Source organism: Schistocerca gregaria, unplaced genomic scaffold, assembly GCF_023897955.1.
Source record: "Schistocerca gregaria isolate iqSchGreg1 unplaced genomic scaffold, iqSchGreg1.2 ptg000819l, whole genome shotgun sequence".
Classification (NCBI taxonomy): domain Eukaryota; kingdom Metazoa; phylum Arthropoda; class Insecta; order Orthoptera; family Acrididae; genus Schistocerca; species Schistocerca gregaria.
In genome coordinates this window covers 77,501-85,000 of record NW_026062186.1, presented here as the reverse complement: position 1 = coordinate 85,000, position 7,500 = coordinate 77,501, and the positions used below count along the sequence as shown (strand labels likewise).

Here is a 7,500-nt window from a genome sequence, read left to right as displayed (position 1 = left end):
AACCAGCTACTAGATGGTTCGATTAGTCTTTCGCCCCTATACCCAGCTCCGACGATCGATTTGCACGTCAGAATCGCTACGGACCTCCATCAGGGTTTCCCCTGACTTCGTCCTGGCCAGGCATAGTTCACCATCTTTCGGGTCCCAACGTGTACGCTCTAGGTGCGCCTCACCTCGCAATGAGGACGAGACGCCCCGGGAGTGCGGAGGCCGCCGCCCCGTGAAGGGCGGGGAAGCCCCATCCTCCCTCGGCCCGCGCAAGGCGAGACCTTCACTTTCATTACGCCTTTAGGTTTCGTACAGCCCAATGACTCGCGCACATGTTAGACTCCTTGGTCCGTGTTTCAAGACGGGTCGTGAAATTGTCCAAAGCTGAAGCGCCGCTGACGGGAGCGATTATTCCGCCCGAGAGCATCCCGAGCCAACAGCGGCGCGGGTCCGGGGCCGGGCCAGGTAGGTCCGTCATCCGGGAAGAACCGCGCGCGCTTGCCGGGAGCCCGAGCGCCCAAAGGGGCGAATCGACTCCTCCAGATATACCGCCGAGCAGCCAGCCAGGACACCGGGGCTCTGCCCAACAGACGCGAACCGAGGCCCGCGGAAGGACAGGCTGCGCACCCGGGCCGTAGGCCGGCACCCAGCGGGTCGCGACGTCCTACTAGGGGAGAAGTGCGGCCCACCGCACACCGGAACGGCCCCACCCCGCGGCGAGTGGAAAGGCAACCGGACACGACCCCGCCGCGGATTGCTCCGCGCGGGCGGCCGGCCCCATCTGCCGAGGGCGGGGGCCAGTGGCCGGATGGGCGTGAATCTCACCCGTTCGACCTTTCGGACTTCTCACGTTTACCCCAGAACGGTTTCACGTACTTTTGAACTCTCTCTTCAAAGTTCTTTTCAACTTTCCCTCACGGTACTTGTTCGCTATCGGTCTCGTGGTCATATTTAGTCTCAGATGGAGTTTACCACCCACTTGGAGCTGCACTCTCAAGCAACCCGACTCGAAGGAGAGGTCCCGCCGACGCTCGCACCGGCCGCTACGGGCCTGGCACCCTCTACGGGCCGTGGCCTCATTCAAGTTGGACTTGGGCTCGGCGCGAGGCGTCGGGGTAGTGGACCCTCCCAAACACCACATGCCACGACAGGCGGCAGCCTGCGGGGTTCGGTGCTGGACTCTTCCCTGTTCGCTCGCCGCTACTGGGGGAATCCTTGTTAGTTTCTTTTCCTCCGCTTAGTAATATGCTTAAATTCAGCGGGTAGTCTCGCCTGCTCTGAGGTCGTTGTACGAGGTGTCGCACGCCACACCGCCAGCCGGCTGTGCACGCTACCGAGAAAGTACCGGTATGCGAACCGCCAGGCGACGGGCGCGCATCGCACGTTTAAGGAGACGCGGCCGGCCACACAGGCGACCACGACACTCCCACGTCTCCGAAGCGGGACAAACGCCGCGCGCTTCAGTATACGTAGCCGACCCTCAGCCAGACGTGGCCCGGGAACGGAATCCATGGACCGCAATGTGCGTTCGAAACGTCGATGTTCATGTGTCCTGCAGTTCACATGTCGACGCGCAATTTGCTGCGTTCTTCATCGACCCACGAGCCGAGTGATCCACCGTCCTGGGTGATCTTTTCCTTTTCAGTCTCCCACTGTCTCTTTCAAGACAGTAGCATTTGCGGGACTGAGGCGTCTGACGGCCCCTGTTCCACTATTTTTTTTTGTGTCCAACGGCCTCACAGCCGATGGGCGTCGTACGGCTCCACACCGGAGCGGACAGGCACTCGGGCGAACGTCATTCAAAACCGGCGCCAGGCGCCAGGTACCGCAGGCCAGCCGCTCCAGAGCTTCAGCGCTCGTACCACACAACAACAACACTTCCGCTAGTTTTGAGAGGCACGCGTGGTTCCGCACGCGGCGCACGGCCACTGCCGTACAGGTAGCGTGTTGCGCGACACGACACGACACGCACATCGAAAGACATGCAGTCTAGTCGGTAATGATCCTTCCGCAGGTTCACCTACGGAAACCTTGTTACGACTTTTACTTCCTCTAAATGATCAAGTTTGGTCATCTTTCCGGTAGCATCGGCAACGACAGAGTCGATGCCGCGTACCAGTCCGAAGACCTCACTAAATCATTCAATCGGTAGTAGCGACGGGCGGTGTGTACAAAGGGCAGGGACGTAATCAACGCGAGCTTATGACTCGCGCTTACTGGGAATTCCTCGTTCATGGGGAACAATTGCAAGCCCCAATCCCTAGCACGAAGGAGGTTCAGCGGGTTACCCCGACCTTTCGGCCTAGGAAGACACGCTGATTCCTTCAGTGTAGCGCGCGTGCGGCCCAGAACATCTAAGGGCATCACAGACCTGTTATTGCTCAATCTCGTGCGGCTAGAAGCCGCCTGTCCCTCTAAGAAGAAAAGTAATCGCTGACAGCACGAAGGATGTCACGCGACTAGTTAGCAGGCTAGAGTCTCGTTCGTTATCGGAATTAACCAGACAAATCGCTCCACCAACTAAGAACGGCCATGCACCACCACCCACCGAATCAAGAAAGAGCTATCAATCTGTCAATCCTTCCGGTGTCCGGGCCTGGTGAGGTTTCCCGTGTTGAGTCAAATTAAGCCGCAGGCTCCACTCCTGGTGGTGCCCTTCCGTCAATTCCTTTAAGTTTCAGCTTTGCAACCATACTTCCCCCGGAACCCAAAAGCTTTGGTTTCCCGGAGGCTGCCCGCCGAGTCATCGGAGGAACTGCGGCGGATCGCTGGCTGGCATCGTTTATGGTTAGAACTAGGGCGGTATCTGATCGCCTTCGAACCTCTAACTTTCGTTCTTGATTAATGAAAACATACTTGGCAAATGCTTTCGCTTCTGTTCGTCTTGCGACGATCCAAGAATTTCACCTCTAACGTCGCAATACGAATGCCCCCGCCTGTCCCTATTAATCATTACCTCGGGTTCCGAAAACCAACAAAATAGAACCGAGGTCCTATTCCATTATTCCATGCACACAGTATTCAGGCGGGCTTGCCTGCTTTAAGCACTCTAATTTGTTCAAAGTAAACGTGCCGGCCCACCGAGACACTCAACAAAGAGCACCCTGGTAGGATTTAAACGGGGTCCGCCTCGGGACGCGAAAGCACCCCTTCGGCTCGCCCCACCGGCAGGACGTCCCACGATACATGCCAGTTAAACACCGACGGGCGGTGAACCAACAGCGTGGGACACAAATCCAACTACGAGCTTTTTAACCGCAACAACTTTAATATACGCTATTGGAGCTGGAATTACCGCGGCTGCTGGCACCAGACTTGCCCTCCAATAGATACTCGTTAAAGGATTTAAAGTGTACTCATTCCGATTACGGGGCCTCGGATGAGTCCCGTATCGTTATTTTTCGTCACTACCTCCCCGTGCCGGGAGTGGGTAATTTGCGCGCCTGCTGCCTTCCTTGGATGTGGTAGCCGTTTCTCAGGCTCCCTCTCCGGAATCGAACCCTGATTCCCCGTTACCCGTTACAACCATGGTAGGCGCAGAACCTACCATCGACAGTTGATAAGGCAGACATTTGAAAGATGCGTCGCCGGTACGAGGACCGTGCGATCAGCCCAAAGTTATTCAGAGTCACCAAGGCAAACGGACCAGACAAGCCAATCCGATTGGTTTTGATCTAATAAAAGCGTCCCTTCCATCTCTGGTCGGGACTCTGTTTGCATGTATTAGCTCTAGAATTACCACAGTTATCCAAGTAACGTGGGTACGATCTAAGGAACCATAACTGATTTAATGAGCCATTCGCGGTTTCACCTTAATGCGGCTTGTACTGAGACATGCATGGCTTAATCTTTGAGACAAGCATATGACTACTGGCAGGATCAACCAGGGAGCTGCGTCAACTAGAGCTGAGCAGCCGGCCGCCCGGGAGTGTGTCCCGGGGGCCCGCGCGAACACGCAAGCGTCCGCTCAATTATTCTGCAAACAGGAGGAGGCCGAGCTCCCCTGCACGATACACCTCGAAACCCTCTCAGGTCCCGGCGGCGCGCAGCGCCGTCCTAGGTACTTGGTCGGTTTCGAGAGAGGCGCAATCGCCCGGAGTTAGGCGAGTAGACGGTTTTAGTGCGAACACCCTTGCTCCCAACTGAGCTTGCCGCTGCCGACAGAGGCCCGGGAGCGTGCTGTCGTGGCATTGCCGGCGGGAGACAACACGCGCCACCTATGGTGACCGGCAGCTCCAACGCCAGCGCCACACAAGGGCAAAGCCCCACTTGGGTGCAGAAGCGAACTCTCCCAGCACAGCGCACGCGCCAACACGTCCGCACAACTGCGATACAAACCACCTGCGAGAACCGCTGGGGCGACCGAGCAGCAGACGGCGTCGCGGCGCCGAGTGCCAGGCGGCGGCGCATCCTCAACGCACACAGTCCTCAATCAGACCAGCACACTGCAGATGTCCACCGCGCTTCGCACCGGGCTCGGCTGAACCAACTTTGGCCGCCAGGCGCCGCGTGCAGGGTGCGCCGCAGCGTAGCTGCGCCGCCTGCCGAGCCCGTCGGCTGGCGCTCCTGCCACTCGGCGCCCCCCACCAGCCGCCTGTTGCGCGTGCGCCCACGCAGCGCGCGGCCAACACGCCGGGCGGCCCCCCTTCACCGGCCGGGAACAGTCCCACCAAGCCACCGCCGCGTATCGCTTCATACCCACATGGGCCTAGTCACGTGTGTGGATGTGGCGGGTACCGCTGAAACAACCGGTTAATAGCTGTACCGATCGTCGCCATCACAGATTCACCTCCAGCGTGAACAACCGCTCAACAACGGATTTCCAGTTCATTTGCGTATCTTGGGCAGTAAACGTAGATGTCCACCTACATTTGCGAATTCAACAATTCTTGCATGCCAGGATGTCATGTGTCACGACACGCTACATCAGACCACATACACACTGCGACATGTGCAGAAGAGAACACGTGGAAGGTGGCCCGCGCACGTATGCGATGTCCCTTCCGCGATCCACTGTCAACCGGCATCTGCGGCATGTCCCAGATATGGAACGCGGTCCACCAGGGTAGCACTTTGTGTGAGGCAATACGACAAAGTCGGAATACACGCGTCACTACATCACACGGCTCACGCTGACCTGACCTGACTCACCGCACCACCACCCCCAGCGACCCAGGGTGACATACAATGCGTTCGTACGTTCCTCCCACACGCCTCTACGGCGTACCACAGTGCAACCTAGCTGTTATTGGGAGACGAGACAAGTAGCATCGAGCACAACATATGGAAATTGAGATTCGACACCGTTGGGCACAGCCAGCGTACGGTCACACGTATCACACTACTTCACTCTGTACGTAACTACCGATGATCGGTACAGCGTGTGGGTTACGCGTACGACATCAGCGGACAATGGACACAGACCATACCACGACGTACACTGAGGGCGTCGACATCTGAACGCAACTGAACAGCTGCGAGGCTCATTTAACACTCAAACGCCAGACCGACCAGCTTGAGAGGACGGAGACACAAAGAGAGGGGCAGAGGGGGGGGGGGGGGCGATATAGTCCTATTGCAGTACAATTGACAGTGGATAGCGGGAATATGTGGAAAGTAAGCAACACTCGCAAGACATCTACATGAGGATAACAACGACACCAGAGATTCCGAGCAGTGAACTATGTTAGGCAAAGGGACAACGTGGGTTAGGTTAAGGGACAACGTGGGTTAGGTTAAGGGACAACGTGGGTTAGGTTAAGGGACAACGTGGGTTAGGTTAAGGGACAACGTGGGTTAGGTTAAGGGACAACGTGGGTTAGGTTAAGGGACAACGTGGGTTAGGTTAAGGGACAACGTGGGTTAGGTTAAGGGACAACGTGGGTTAGGTTAAGGGACAACGTGGGTTAGGTTAAGGGACAACGTGGGTTAGGTTAAGGGACAACGTGGGTTAGGTTAAGGGACAACGTGGGTTAGGTTAAGGGACAACGTGGGTTAGGTTAACGGACAACGTGGGTTAGGTTAAGGGACAAATTGAGTTAGGTTAAGGGACAAATTGAGTTAGGTTAAGGGACAAATTGAGTTAGGTTAAGGGACAAATTGAGTTAGGTTAAGGGACAAATTGAGTTAGGTTAAGGGACAAATTGAGTTAGGTTAAGGGACAAATTGAGTTAGGTTAAGGGACAAATTGAGTTAGGTTAAGGGACAAATTGAGTTAGGTTAAGGGACAAATTGAGTTAGGTTAAGGGACAAATTGAGTTAGGTTAAGGGACAAATTGAGTTAGGTTAAGGGACAAATTGAGTTAGGTTAAGGGACAAATTGAGTTAGGTTAAGGGACAAATTGAGTTAGGTTAAGGGACAAATTGAGTTAGGTTAAGGGACAAATTGAGTTAGGTTAAGGGATAATCTGGTACAACCACAGTTAGGTTAAGCGATAATCTGGTACAGCCACAGTTAGGTTAAGCGATAATCTGGTACAGCCACAGTTAGGTTAAGCGATAATCTGGTACAGCCACAGTTAGGTTAAGCGATAATCTGGTACAGCCACAGTTAGGTTAAGCGATAATCTGGTACAGCCACAGTTAGGTTAAGCGATAATCTGGTACAGCCACAGTTAGGTTAAGCGATAATCTGGTAAAACCACAGTTAGGTTAAGCGATAATCTGGTAAAACCACAGTTAGGTTAAGCGATAAAGTTGGTTAAATTTGGTATTGTGTGGGAAGGGGGCAGAGAGGGGGGGGGGTGGATAGTGGTGGCAGTACGCGGATGCCTGAGTCACCGTCAGATACGTCACGTCGGTTCGATGCTTGTAGCAAGAGGCTGGCGGGTCTGTGTCTCTCACTTCTGCAATTTTTCATGTGGTATAACACGAGGGCGGGTGGTGATATTTGGTGCCCCTCTGTGTAGGATGTGTGTTGGTGGTGTTGGTTTATCTGAGCAATGGTAGTTGTCGGAGGAGTGTGGTATTGTGCTTTTATAGGTGGACCTACTGGTCTGGTTATCATAGTGTCGACGGTGCAATGTGGCAGAGAGGGTGCACTCGACATTGTCGCATTCCAGATGTTTACGTATTGTGTGTCTCCGTTGCAGGCCGAGAGTAGTGCATGTTCGAGTGTCTGGCTGACGTGCGATTCACGTTGTGTGCCCAGTCTTACAGCACGTATAGGGACATTCGCATAAATCATCTATATGTGGCCTTGCATCATTTACTAAGCAGTGCCGTGAGACGACCGAACTATTAGGAAAGTACTGATGTACCGCATAATGTTTACCTTCCACCACACGGCGAGTATCGACTGTGCCCAGCGTTGCCACCGCAGGCAGCGGTCACCGTCACCATTGTGCGGCGGAACGGAACATCTATATCCTCAGAGGAGCACTCTTTGCCGCCGGGCGTCAGGTCTCGCGGCCTGCCGGCCAGCGCCCATGACGAACTTACGGCATGTATAGGGACAGCGGGAATTTGGCATACTTGATATAACTCTTCATGAGACGCAAGATATAGGGGTGG

General features: G+C 55.0%; 3 non-coding genes across 3 annotated transcripts in view; all 3 read right to left on the bottom strand.

Annotated features, from left to right (window-relative positions):
• LOC126322640 (large subunit ribosomal RNA) overlaps positions 1 to 1,274 on the bottom strand; it is a 4,222-nt gene extending 2,948 nt beyond the window's left edge. The window contains exon 1 of the ribosomal RNA XR_007559099.1: positions 1 to 1,274. This exon is cut by the window's left edge and continues 2,948 nt beyond it. This is a non-coding gene — a ribosomal RNA (large subunit ribosomal RNA).
• Positions 1,275 to 1,462: 188 nt separating this feature from the next.
• On the bottom strand, positions 1,463 to 1,617 carry LOC126322633 (5.8S ribosomal RNA). Its single transcript, XR_007559092.1, has one exon. It is a non-coding gene; the product is annotated as a 5.8S ribosomal RNA (ribosomal RNA).
• A 368-nt stretch (positions 1,618 to 1,985) lies between these two features.
• On the bottom strand, positions 1,986 to 3,878 carry LOC126322637 (small subunit ribosomal RNA). The gene has a single exon (XR_007559096.1). It is a non-coding gene; the product is annotated as a small subunit ribosomal RNA (ribosomal RNA).
• Positions 3,879 to 7,500: the final 3,622 nt, after the last annotated feature.